At 47.0% G+C, this 14,614-nt stretch overlaps 1 protein-coding gene and 1 pseudogene across 1 annotated transcript in view; both read right to left on the reverse strand.

The window, feature by feature from the left end:
• LOC105885998 (claudin-34-like) overlaps positions 1 to 14,614 on the reverse strand; it is a 55,106-nt gene that overhangs the window by 15,114 nt on the left and 25,378 nt on the right. The gene's annotated exons all lie outside the window — the stretch shown is intronic.
• On the reverse strand, positions 3,205 to 3,964 carry LOC142865931 (histone H2B type W-T pseudogene; annotated as a pseudogene).

Raw genomic sequence — 14,614 nt, forward strand, 5'->3', positions numbered from 1 at the left:
ACTGTTGTCCCTGTCCTCTCGGCATTGCTGCAGGGGCTGGGTGTTGGGGACAAAGGGCACTGAGGAGCTGTGTGGGAAGCTGATAGGACGGACACCGGCCTTGGGACCTGGGTAGTGGACCCGATAAAGACAGGGCACCTCTCTGTCTCCAGAGGCATTCCCAGACCCTAAGCCTTGCCACTCCCCGGGGACCTGGGTCCCTCCCAGTGCTGCAGCCCTAGACAGCCTCCCCTCAGCCCCTGAGGTGGCGAGTGGCATTCCAGGTCCTGGGTCCTGTCTGTGCAGGGGTCGACAGGCAGGTCGCTCCCAGCCCTGATAAAAGCTCCCTGTCCTGAGTCAGGACTCCTGTCCTCACATGTGCAGGGGAACCTCGGTCCTCACAGCGTGGCCTGTGGGATGTGGGCTGTCGCGTACCTGCCAAGGGATTGCTTGGGGTGTTAAGTTTTTGCTGAAAATAATGAGCAGCCTGTGTCTCTGGGCAGGGCGCTGGAGGACTTGCAGGTGAGGCAGGCTGCCCAGTTGGCTGGCAGGACAGGAAAATCTCTGTCTCAGCTGTGCGTGGTGCCTGTCACCTGTAGTCCTAGAACTTTCAGAGGCCGAACAGTGGTTGTGGGGAGGCTTAAGCCAAGGAGTTCAGGACCAGCACTCTAAACAGCAAGAACCTGTGTCTACAAAAAGGATAAAACTTAATCTCGCCTGGTAGTTTGCGCCTGTAGTCCCAGCTACTCGGGAGGCTGAGGCAGGAAGATCACTTGTGCACAGATGTTTAAGGTTGCTGTGAGCTATGATGACACCACTGCACTGCAGCCTGAGCAAATGATGAGATCCGGAATAAGAAAAAAAAGAAGAAAAGTGATGAGAAAAAGAAAAATGAGCCCAGTAGAAAAAGCATCAAGGAGTACACAGGGTACAAAGAAACATAACTTACCATAGAGCAAGAAAAACTGTTAAAACTTACTTGCAGTGAAAGAAATGCTAATGGAAGCAACAAGGGGGTATAATTTCCTACCTTGCAAACTGGCAAAAATTGGATGAAAAAGTTGGGTGGGACCTGGTGTTGCTGAGGACAAGGGACTGGGAAATGAGTGCTCACACATTGTCAAAACAGTATAAAGTGATGCGATGTTCTGAAAGGCGATTGAAAAGTAGCTACTAAATTTCTAAATGCAGGTAGCCATGGAGCAAGGCTTTGTTTCAAATTTACATTACGTACATGATGTTCACTTTATATACATTATGTGCACAGGCACGCCTTGTTCCATCGTGCTTCACAGGTGCTGCACATTTATAACTTCAAGGTTTGAGCATGGAGTGAACCTATCAATGCCATTTCTCCAACAGCACATGCTCGCTTCTTATCTCTGCAACACACTGTGGTAATTCCTGAAATATTTCAGATGTGTACGTTATTACTATGTATGTCATGTGGATCTGGGATCAGTGATGCCTGATTTTACTATCACTTGTTTTGGGCCCCACAAACCGCAGCCACAGAAGACGGCAAACGAAATTGGCAAAAACGGCAAACGTAATTTTGATTGCTCCACAGATCTGCTTTCCCCCTCTGTCTCCCTGTCCTTGGGCCTCCCTATTCCCTGAGTTGCAACAATATTAAAATTACGCCAATTAACAACCCTCAATCAGAGATTGGGGCATGATGGCAGATAGAGAAAGCACCAGCCAGAGTGGCTCTACAAGTAAGATTGATTTTACAAGAAAGTGAAGAAAGAAGCAGGCAGACAGACACGGATCGCATGAGGGAGGGAAGGAAGGTGCCTGAAACCGCAGGAGGCTCCACGGGAAGACGTTGCGGGGCACAAGTGGAAGGAGAAAGGCGTCCGCAGGGTCTAATCCCAAGAGGCGTGGAGACCAGCGACAAGGGTAGGTGGAGCGGTGACATTTCCCATGCCTTGCGTGTCGGACTGCTGGTGGGCTCCTGATCGGTTGGAGAGACCTGCAGACAGCAGCCCAGAGACGGCCGGCGCCCGGGAGCGGTGAGCCTCTTGCGGACGGGACACCAGGCTCCCAGCTCCCCTGGGCACCTCCCTGCCGGCAGACGCGGGCCCATGGGCAGGCGCCATATAGCTCCATTCTCCCCTGCCCTCCCCTCCCCGGGGCTGTGGAGAGAGACTATTTAGCCACCACCTGGAGGCATCCGCCGGTAATAGGACCTTTCCTTTTGGGGCTCTGTGACAAACTGAGGGGCACTTGGACTGTGAGCTCCCTACCGGCCAGCCCTCCCAGGTGCCTCCTGCCTGGTGACTCCAGCAGAGTGGGGCAAATCCTGGGGCAGAGAGACCCTGATCCAGCTTGGGCACTCTGTGGGGAATTTAGAACAGCACTCCTCTCCCTGGCAGGGTCAGGGATTGATCTCCAGAGCCCAGGGGACAGGGGACAGGTCTTCAGACCAGATCCTGTACACCCAGGTCTCCATTGCATTGTCCAGAGATACAGAAGGGATATCTGGAAAGCAGCCTACTGAGGTGTGTGTGCCTTCAGGGGCAGATCAGCGTGCTGGAGGGGCAACCTTGCTCCAATGGGAGGGCCGAGCACCCAGCTAAGGCTGCAATTTAAGGAAGGGAACCTCCTGGCCTGGCTCACAGACAAGGGAATCCATTGGCTGGAGGTCCTGCCTGCTGGGAGGGGCCCAGGAGAATCCACAGAATAGGGTAGGGTGGAAAGGAGCCAGGCCTGCTCCAGACTGCAACTCTCAGACAGCCCCACCCCCATACACAGACTTTTCAGCTGAGTGGGGTCGTTTCAGCCCCTCCCTGGCAGCTTTGCACAGAAGCAGAGAACAGACCTTGGATCCCAGCCTACAGCATTTGTGGAGCCTGAGGTCAGGCTCACCCAACCCAGCTCCACCCAACCTCACTCCCCTACCTGCCCCACTGAGGTGGAGAATAAGGACACACCTGGAAATCCCAGGGCCCCACCCACCAGCTGAGGCACCAGAGTGCCTCTCCAGAGGAACAAGAAATTGAAATATTAAAGAAAAATCAAACAGAACTTCTCAAAATGAACAATTTATTGAGGGAATGACACAACTGAGTGGAAAGCCTCAAAACGAGGGCAGATCAAAGACAGGAAGAATCTGAGGGCTGGAAAAGAAACTTTTGAACCAAACAAGTCTCTGAACTGAACACTTGGCCCCGAAGCGGCCTGGCGCCGACTGCCAGGAGCACGGGGTGCGGGCCGCGCCGGCTACTGCTGCTCCGGGCCGTCCGGGGTGGCTCTGACGAGAGCCTTTGGGGGCCGCTGCTCCGGCGGGGCGGGGGCGGCGTACTTGCTGCGCGTGTATCTGAGCACGGCCTTGTTGCCCGCGGACACGGCGAACTTGCCCATCTCCCCGGGCAGCGTGAGGCGCACGGCCGTCTGCACCTCTCTGGCGGTGATGGTCGAGCGCTCGGTGTAGCGCGCCAGCCGGCCGGCCTCCTCGGCGATGCGCTCGAAGATGTCGTGGACGAACGAATCCATCACCCTCACGGCCGCAGGGGACAGGCGGAGGTCGTCGTGCACCAGCTTCAGGACCCTGGGGAAGTAGGTGGCGAAGCTGTCGCGGTCACGGCTGGAGCGGCGGCTGCGACGCCTCGGCTGCTTCTGCTTCTGGGTCGTCGTGGACGATTCAGCCTCTTCAGGTGCCTGGGCCGATTCAGCCTCTTCAGGTGCCTGGGCCGATTCAGCTTCTTCAGGTGCCTGGGCGCCGGGGCAGGCCTCAGAGGACAGCTCGGACGAGGGCTCGGCCATGGCGGAGACAGCAGTCGGGGCTCTGGAGAAGCGAAGATGGAGGCTTGGGGCCGTTGGGGACCCGTTTTCCCGCGCTGGGCTTCCCAACGTCACGGGCCACGTGGCCATTGAGTGGATGGAATGTCACGAGGTGAGCCTATCAGAGAGCCTGGCTGTCCTGAAGGTGATTGGATGGTGCTCCTGTGGCTGGGTGTGGCATGCACCTGTCACTGCGGGCTCCTGCCGTCCTAGGAGCGTCCTGTTGCCTGACTCGGGGAAAGTCACCAAGATGCCCCACACAGCAAGAGGTCATCCGACCATATCAGCTGATTGATGCCACACCATGAGCTTTTAAAAGACATCAGTGTAATCTCCAAAACTTTAGTAATTTTACCTTCAGTTCCTTAAGATTCTGCCCTCCAGAACCCAAGTCCATCATACCAGAGAAGTGAAGTATGGCCATGCTGAGGACATTCCTCAGACTCTATTGTAATTCTTGTCTAAGTCACCCTTATATGAACAGGATCTGAAGGACGTGGGCTGCAGAGAGCCCTCTGGAAGGAAAGGGACCTGGCTGCTGCACTCCTGCCTCCAGTTACAATCACCCCTCACTGAATCTATAAGGGGACAAATGGCAAAATCACAGTCTCTACACAAGAACACAAACAAATATTATTACATTTCAGCAGTAGAAGTAGAAGGGTGCAAGTCCTTCATGGGCTGAGCCATTGAAATCCAGGGCAGGAGCTGCTCTCATGAGATGTTTTCATTATCCATGTGATGCAGATTGACAGTATTTAGTTCTGTCTTGTTTTTTCTCTCCTTCAACGTAGCAATAAGCATTATTGCAACTGTTTTATACTGTAATTGTTTTTTTATTTAGTCCTATTTGTTAATTCTTTTTCCATTCTTTCTTGTATTCTGAACCATCTTCCTATGATCATATTCCCTCTTCTTAAATGACATTCTTGAGAAACTGCTTTAACATGATGTCTGTTGGTATAAACACAGTGGGTTTTCATGTTCTCACATCTCTGCTTGTGAGTTAGGTTCTGCAGGAAGCTGACACTGAGATGGAATTTAGTGTGCAGGAAAATCATTCAGGAGCCACGGCTGAGGGAAGGACAGAAGGAGGCAGATGTGGGCAGAGGGAGAAATGCATCTCTCATGCATGGCCAACAAAAGCCTCTTCTGATCCCATGAGGAACTATGAAGATGAGAGGCTCATTAGAGTTATTTCACACTGGGCAGAAATAGCCAGGTCTTTACCCTCCCTCCACAATCAGGCAGTCAGTAGGAGCCATGTAGGGAAGCGGGTGTGTGAGCTTGGGTAAGGCAGTGCTAAAAGCTGACGACTGGCACCTGATTGTGCCCCTAGCAGCTGAAAAAGGAAGTCTGTCCTTGAAAGCGTGTGGTCCATCTGAAAGTTTGTCATAGACTCCTCTTTAATAATAGTTTGGCTACGAATACAACACTATGTCCACAGCTGTTTACTCACAGATATTGCTTTCATTTTCCATTTATGGACATAAGGTTGACTGTCATGTTGTTATTCCTTCATAGGCTATGTGTTTTTATTTATATGATTTTCAATTAACAATTCATAACCATATTTTATTTATGGAGTACAACTGATCTTTTCCTATATGTGTACAATGTGGACTGATTAAAACAAGCTAATTAAGTTATTCATCACTACCCCCCCCAAAATTTATGAGATTTAGCAATAATAGTATTAAGAGGGTACTTTATACTGATAAATGCCTATATCAAAAAGTGGAAAGGTTTCAAATAAATACCCCAAGATGCATTTAAACAACTAGAAAGCAAGAACAAAACAAACCCAAAATCAGTAGAAGGAACGAAATAACAAACATTAGAATATTCATGTATAACCTGGGCAATATTGTGAGACCTCATCTCTAAAAAATGAATAGGTGAGAAAAAAATAAATAAAATTGAGACTAAAAAAACAATTGAAAATACTAAGTAAATGAAAAGTTTTTTCTTTTTTGAAAACAAACAAAATTGGCAAACCCTTAGTTAGACTAACCCAGAAGAAAAGAAAAAAAGACCTGGAGGAATAAAATTAGAAATAAAAAGGAGATACTAGAATTGATATCACAGAAATATGAGGGACCATCAGGGACTATTATGAACAACTTAGAAGACCTAGTGGGGAAGGATAAATTCCTGGACATATACAACCCACTAAGATTAAACTGAGAAGAAACAGAAAACCCACACAGACCAATTACTAGTAACAAGACTGAATTAGTAATAAAAACCTCCCCTCAATGAGAAGTTTATGACCTGAATGCTTCACTGCTGAATACAACCAACGTTTAAAGAAAAACTAATGCCAATTTGTCTCAAACTCTACCAGAAAACTGAAGAGGAGGGATCTTCCAAACTCATTCGACAACACCAGCATTACCTGATACCAAAATTACACAAGGACACAATAAAAAAAGAAAACTATAAGGCAACATCCTTGATGAACATAGATGCAAAAATCCTCAATAAAATACTAGCAAACCAAATTCAACAGCACGCTAAAATGATCATTCACCATGATCAAGTGGGATTTGTCCTAGAGAGGCAAGAATGATTCAACACTTATAGATGGTTCAGTCTGTAAATGTGATATACCACATTAACAGAATGAAGGACAAAAATCATACACTCATAGCAATAGATTTAGAAGAAGAATTCGATAAAATCAGCATTACTTCATGATAAAAACCCTGAACAAGATAGGTATAGTAGAAAAGTACCTCAACACAATCAAGGCCACATATGACAAACCCATCAATAACATCATGTTAAATAGGGGAAAGTTAAAAGCTTTTCCTTTATGATTGGCAACAAGACAACTTATAACTTTTATTCAGCATAGTGCTGAAAGTCCTACCTACAGCAATTAGAAGAAAGAAGTAAAGGACATCCAAATTGGAAAGGAGGAAGTCAAATTGGCTCTGTTTGAAGATGACACGATCTTACACATAGAAAACCTTAAATGCTCCACCAAAAAACTCTTAGAACTAATTACAAAGTCAACATACAAAAACCAGTAGCATTTGTGTACACCAATAGTGAACTAGCAGAAACAGAAATCAAGGAAGAAATCCCATTTACAATAGCTATGAAAAAAAACACCTAACAATATATTTAACCAATAAGTTAAAAGACCTCTACAAAGCAAACCATAAAACAGGGATGAAAGAAATTGAAATTGAAGGGGACACAAAAAAATGGAAAAATGGAAAAAATTCTCCAAACTCATGTTTATGAATTTGGAGAATTAACGTTGTGAAAATGACCATACTTTCCAAAGTGATCTACAGCCCCAATGAAATTCTTATCAAAATACAAATGACAATCTTCAGTGACATAGAAAAAAAATCCTCAAATTTATATGGAACCACAAAAGACCATGAGCATACAAAGCAATCCTGTGCCAAATGAACAAAGCTGGAGGCATAGTACTACCTAAGTTCAAAATATACTGCAAAAGTATTGTGATCAAAACATCTTGGCATTGGCATAGAATCAGACACTCAGACTAATGGAACAAAGTAGGGAATCCAGAAATAAATCCACACATTACATACAGCCAACTCATTTTGACAATATATAAATAACTCTAACAAATCTATAGGAAAGAATCAAATAATCAAATTTAAAAATGGACAACAGATCTGAATAGACATTTCTCAAAAGACATACAAATGGCCAACAGGAATATGAAAAAATGCTGAACCATCACTAATCATCAAGGAAATGTAAATGAAACTACAATGAGATATCATCTCACCCCAGTTAAAATGGCATTTATCAAAAAGGCAATAACAAATGCTGGCAAGGATATGGAGAAAGAGAACCCTCATACACTGTCGGTAGGAATGTAAATTAGTGCAACCACTATGGAGAACAGTATGGAGGTTCATGAAAAAACTAACAATAGCACTACCATATAATCCACCAATCCCACCAGCTACGTATGCAGCCAAAAGAAAGGCCATCAGTATGTCAAAGAGCTGTATTTACTCCCATGTTTATTGCAGCACTATTGATAATAGCCAAGATGTAGATCAACCTAAGTGTCCATCAACAAAGAATGAATGAAGATAACATGTAGACCCATGTGGTGACGTCAGGCTCTCCCGGGCCCTAAGCCTCGCGCCAGGCGAGGGTCAGGCGGTTACTGGGAAGGGGACGCTCCTCTGGCTCTGCACGCGGGCGGACCCCAACCGCCCTCGCTCCCGCCCTCCGCCTCGCGCCATGGCGGGCTCGGGTCGTCTTGCCGCAGCGGGCAGCCCTCGCTCGCCCCCTGTGGTTGTTGACTTGTGGCCGGGGGACCGGTCTACTGCACGTGCAGGTGTTGGGTCTGGGTGGCCCTTTGCTCCCCAGGCAGAAAAACCTAAAAATAAAAAAAAAATAAAAAAAAAAATAAAACCAGCGAAAAGAAGAAAAATGAAAAGTAAAGAAAAAGACCAAAAGATAATGTGGTGTATGTACCCAATAGAATACTATTTGGCTATAAAAAGAACGAAATCCTGTCATTTGTAGCAAAATGAACGAGCCTGGAGGAGGTTATAGTAAGTGAAATAAGCCAGGCACAGAAAAGTAAATATCACAGGTTCTCACTCAGGTGTGGGAGCTAACCCCGTTATTGCATGGAGGTGCAGAGAAGAATGACGATTACCAGGGTTTGGGGAGGAGGGCAGATGAAGACAGGTTGGTTAATGGATACAAACACACAGTTAGAGAGAAGGAATAAATTTTAATGTCTGATAGCAGAGTAGAGTGACTAAAGTTAACTCCAATGTAGTGTCTCTTTCAAAATAGCTAGAAAAGAAGATCTGGAATGCTCCCAACACAAGAAATGATCAATGTTTGCCATGATGGATGTCCCAGTTACCTTGATTTCCTCTTTACACGTTGTATGCAGGTATTCAAATACCACATATACCCCATCAATATGTACAGCTATTAAGTGTACTATTAAGTATCCATGAAAATAAATTTTAAAAGACAAAAAGACTCCAAGTCAGACATTTCTCTATTATTGGACCTTTTCATTCTACTCATTTGAAATTGAAGAAGAGTTTCTAAGACAAAAAAAAAACAAAAAACAGAAGCAAAAACAATGGGGTGTTTTCTTACCATCCCTTTAGCTGGTTCAGGCCCCTGGATATTGGCTGCACATTCTAATCACCTGGGGCTTCTAAGCCAACACCCACGCCACATGTCACCCTAGAGATTTGGGTCTAATTAGTCAGGGCTGGGGCCTCTGGAGTGGTACTTTCTAAAGTTCCCTGGGTGATTTATACATGTAGCTGCCATTGACCCAGCTCATTCTCTCTCAAGCATGTTTGTTTTACTTATTTCCTGTGATGTCACCTCTCCTTCATAGAGACAAAAGCTTTCTGTCTGTCATCTCTTAATATAATGCTTTAAGAATCAAGTAATGGACTCATTACAATCTTGTGTCTTTTGCTCCTAATCGACTAAAAATGCCATCTTGAGTTGTCCTTTTAGGTTTTGCAAGGATCAGATCAGAGCCTCCCAGTTACTGTCACCACAGGCCTGGCCAAGCTTCAGATTGGTCCTTGCCTCTGAGTCCCTTCCATCTTTTTGCATATATTTCCTGCTCCCACCTGAGTGCCCCAGTAACATCACCTTGGGTTCCTCTGGCTTCTTCCGTGTTCCATCCCGCTGCTGTCATTGATGAGGGTGGTGTGGTTCCATTTTGAGAGTGTTTTGTCACATCCCTCACAATGACCCCTGTAGTGTCTTGGGCCACAGAGACACCCCTTTCCTGCCTTGATTCTTTTTGAAATTTATTTCCCTAAAGTATAGGGTGTATGATTAATCCCTACCTTCTGCTATTACAAAATTCTCAAAATCTTCCAAGTTCCAATGAGTTTGACTTCATTGGCAAAGTGAAAATGCAGTCTAAGAGAGTAGCTTGCTTCCCCACCCCCATCCCCTCGCTTCTGAAAGATAAGACAAGAAAGTCAGTTAGGAATGTATCAGATACTTTGTTTTTTGGTAAGTTTTAATTTATGTATTTTTTAAGAGACAGGGTCTCATTTCTGTTGCTCAGGGTGGTGTGCATGGCATGATCTTAGCTGACTGTCACCTCAAACTCCTGTGCTCAAGTGATTCCCCCACCTCAGCCTCCCTAGTGGCTAGGACTACAGGTGTATGCCACTGCACCTGGCTACTTTTTAAATATTTTTGTAGAGACTGGGTATCCCTATGTCACCCAGGCTAGCCTTGAACACCTGGCCTCAAGCAATCCTCCCCCCTCAGTCTCCCAAAGTCCTGGGATTACAAATGAGAGCCACTGTGCCCGGCCTGTGAGTTTTAAATTATGAGACAACTGGGGGTGGACAGGTGCGAGGGTCATCTAGTGGGTAGAGCCCATGAATGAGGCTAACCATCCTACAGTGCACAGGACAGTCCCCATGAAGAACATCCAGTCCAAATGTCGATACTGCTGAGGTTGAGAAAGACCGCTGTAAACCAGCGGATGAAGGGGACTCGGACACCAGAATCCAATCAGCCAAATTAGTTTATTGATACCTGCGCAGGGGCTGTCATCACTCCATTCAAGGAGGGAGAAGCAGCCCCGAACAAAGCCTTTGAGGTTTTCTTATACCTTAGGGGCTGGCAGCTATGCAAGCGAGCAATCAGAGAAGCAGAACTTTGCAGTTTGCCGGTAATCAAGTGAACAATGGAAAGGTACATTGAGGGACAAGGGACTTTTCCTGGAACAGGACCTCTCTATTCTTTTTGGGAACAGGCCTCCTTGACTCCCTTCTCCCTCCTCTGGGAACTTCCTCTGGGAACTTTTACTAATAGTTAGAGCAAGACTGACTCCATTTTAGATTTACAGGAGCCATCTTTAGTCTATCTCCTTCATTCCCCACTGGTCTTACTAGCCATCAAATCCTTGATTCTACGAGGGGATCTGTGTCAGATAAAGTTTGGTATTGGGTGCTTAAGACCAACAGCTTGACCACTTGCACCTGCTTTTGCACAAATGCCATGATATGGTTAATTATGAGGGGACCACAAGTAAGTCCTAGGAGGATAAGAATTAAGGGGCCTGCAAGGGCAGATACTAGGGTTGTTAACCAGAGTGACCAATTGAAGAGAGTTTCATACCAATACAACTCTTCTTTTTGTTGTTCTTCTCTTGATTTGATTCGTTTTCTCACTAAAGCTAGACTATGTCTGATTACTCTAGATCTATTAGTATAAAAGCAGTATGTTTCCCCAAGAGCCATACAAAGCTCCCCCTTGCTTTAGAAAAAGTAAGTCCAACCTGCAGTGGTTTTGTAGAGCAACTTCGGCTAAAGAGTTTAAGGAAGCTTCTAGGTGGGAAATGGAATTTCCTAGCTCTGTTAGGTCTGCATTGGCCTGGGTGGGGAAGGCTCGGAAGCTGGGGCTTAGAGGTCCGGTAGCCAGGGCAGTGATTCTGAGGTCGGTCAATACAACCCCAGTGCTTACAGTAGTCATGTGTGGCTCCTCCACAGCCTTCCACATCGGCCGGGCACGCGTAGACCTGTATATTGTTTAGGTTGTGATCTTTGCACTGTGGTGCCTGCACCAGTGGCCTCACCCCATAGCCTCCCGTAAAAGCTTCCCACCACCGTACTTGGTTAGGGAGGTTTGAGCCCATTAAGTCACACAGATCAACTATAAAGAAGGGTTGCTGATTGGTAGCATTTGTCCAGGCAATCTCCTGTCCATCCTCCGTGCGTGACAAGATCCAGGTATATGGGGGCATGTAGTGGAATCTGCCCAAGTCCAACTGGTCCGACCAAGGGGTGCCGAAGCCAGCTGGCGACGTGCGGCACCTAGAGTTAGGGGGCAAGGATAAGAAATAAAGAGACAACACACAGATGGGAACGGGAGGACGGAGTGTGTGAAGACTGCCGTGCCGAGTTTATTTTAGGGGCTACATTTATACAGACAAGATCAAAAGGAAACTGATACAATGGAACAAATGGCACGTGCTTACATTAGTTCAGAAACTGGATAGTTCTCATTTGTTGGGCCATAAACTGACTTCATGGATTTTCTATCAGTTGAGCAATTTTCCCATCACCTAATCTAAACCTTAACTTCTTCTAAGATCAATAGGGCTATAAATACCTAACTAATTAGTCAAGGCAGCCCAGGGTAAAAAACAATCAGGAATGACTAACAGGGCTGCCTAGGGTAAAGAATACTTAGGCCTACAGGGCACACTATTCAAAGAGAACTATGTGCAACTGATTACCCCAGTGACTTTCTATGACTGCAGCTGTATTTCCAATATCCTCTGTAGTCAAGGAGAAAGGTCAAAATGTCAGAGCTTTGATTCAGGGCAGGTGCTATGTCATTAAAGACCCCAGTGTTCCAGGCAGCAGCCATGCCTAGAATCTCCCGTGTTCACGACAGCTCCCAACACGGGGGAATTGCTGCTAGGAGCAAGAGGAGGACTGTGGAGAGTGTCAGGACAAACGCACCTTTAGGGGGTCGCCTGTGTGTTCCATTTTCCATGTTTCTGGCATCTGGCTATCTTGGGCCCTTTTCACTTGCATATAGTGGACCCAGGTCTTTTTTCCCCTGCAACCTTCACCAGCTGTGGGAGTAGTGAGGATCACAGGGTATGGTCCATCCCACCAAACTTCGAGGGAGTCTAGGTTGTGTCTCTTAATCCACACCCAATCACTGGGCTCCAAACGGTGAAGCGGATCCAGACCAGGAGGGATAGGCCTTGTGTCCTGCTGGGCCCCGACAGCTTTTCGGAGGTCCAATCGGAGACGCTGGAGGCCTGTAAAGAGCTAAGAAGGTTATGGTTACTTAGGGAGGCCAGTGCCTCTTGCCTTAATTTTGGTAATATTGTCAGGGGAAATTCATACATGATTTCAAAGGGGGTGATTCCCACCCTGTAGGGAGTGCAGCAGGTCCATAAGGCAAAGGGGAGTAGGCTAACCCAATTTTCGCCAGTCTCTAAATGCAATTTGGTCAAAGTTTCTTTTATGGTCCTATTCATTCTTTTAACCTGTCCAGAACTCTGAGGCCTATATGTACAATGCAACTTCCAAGTAATTTTTAATGCCTTGGCTACTGTTTTGGAGATCTGGGCAGTAAACACCGGGCCCTTGTTGGACCCCAATGCTAGAGGGAGGCCGAATCGGGGGATTATCTCAGTGAGTAGGAACTTAACCACTACCTGTGCTGTTTCCTTTTTAGTAGAGAAAGCTTCAGTCCAGCCTGAAAAAGTATCCACTAATACAAGGAGGTACCTGTACCCATACTTTCCTGGTTTTATTTCAGTGAAGTCGAGCTCCCATTGTTCTCCAGGGCTTTGTCCCCTTTGGCGTTGTCCAATGAATGGGGGGGGGGTCTTAGTTTCATTTACTTTTACACAGGTTACACAACGACTAGCAATGTCCTTTGTTATTGCAGCCAGATTTGTGAGGAGAAAATGCCTGGACACAAGCTGCTGAAGTTTTGTAGCTCCTAGGTGAGTTCCCTGATGAAGGTGTTGCAAAAGCTCCTGCCCTACTGCCTCGGGGAGGAATATTCTGCCAGCTGGAGTCTTTAGCCATCCATTTTCTCCTTGGACACAATTCATCTTGGTTCCTACCCTTTGTTCCTCATGGGAGTGAGTTGGTTTTGGGGACAGGAGTCTTGCTGGCAAGACAGGCAAAACATCAATAGGTCCCACTGGTCTTTGGGCCGCTTCCTTGGCACTCTGGTCAGCAAACGTATTGCCCTTAGTTATGTCTGATTTATCTTTTTGGTGGCCCTGGCAATGGACAATTGCTACTGCTTTTGGAAGCCAAATGGCCTCTAACAGGGCCAGGATTTCTGCTTTGTTTTTTATTTCCTTGCCCCCTGAGGTTAGGAGTCCCCGTTCCTGGTACAGAGCCCCGTGTACGTGTGCCGTTGCAAATGCGTACTGGCTGTCTGTGTAGATATTGACAGTCTTTCCTTTGGCCAGCCTTAAAGCCTGGGTCACGGCTAGTAGCTCTGCCCTTTGAGCTGAGGTGCCATGCCCTAATGCTTGTGCCCGTAGTACCTCAGTCATGGTGGTGACCGCTGCTCCCGCCACTCGCACTCCATCCCAGATGAATCTGCTCCCATCCGTGAAGAGAGTTGCAGGTCAGCGTTTGGCAAGGGCTCATCTCGGAGGTCCGGCCTTAGGCTAGATAAGGCTTCTAGAACCTGTTTACATTCATGCACTGAAAAGGTGAGGTCATCATCAGGGAGAAGGGTGGCTGGGTTGAGGGCCGTGGTATGTGAGAAACTCACCCACGGGGGGTCCAGCAGGAGGACTTGATACTGGGTGATACGAGCATTAGAAATCCACCCATCAGGAGAGCTTCGCAGTAGACTTTCTACTGTGTGTGCCCCAGCAACCTGTAAGTCCTGTCCCAGAGTTAGTTTCTTTGCCACTTTTACTAAAAGGGCTGTAGTCGCAACAGCTCGCATACATACCGGCCACCCAGAGGCTACAAGGTCCAGCTGTTTGGATAAGTAGGCTACTGGTCACCGCCACAGTCCCAGTGTTTGGGTTAGAACCCCTTTGGCTATTCCCCGGGCCTCAGACACGAACAGCTGGAATGGCTTTGTGATATCCGATAGTGCCAGAGTTGGTGCAGCAGTGAGAGCTGCTTTCAGCGCCTCGAAGGCTTGTTGTTCTTTTTCTGTCCACACCAAGGATGGGTCCTTGCCCCCAGTGCTGGAGTATAGGGGTTTGGCTAAGTCTGTGAACCCTGGAATCCACAGACGGCAATATCCCACCGCCCCTAAGAACTCTCTGACTTGCCTTTTGGTGGCGGGTACAGGTATCTGCAACATGGCTCGGATTCTGCTC

The sequence above is a fragment of the Microcebus murinus genome, chromosome X, assembly GCF_040939455.1.
Source record: "Microcebus murinus isolate Inina chromosome X, M.murinus_Inina_mat1.0, whole genome shotgun sequence".
Classification (NCBI taxonomy): Eukaryota; Metazoa; Chordata; class Mammalia; order Primates; family Cheirogaleidae; genus Microcebus; species Microcebus murinus.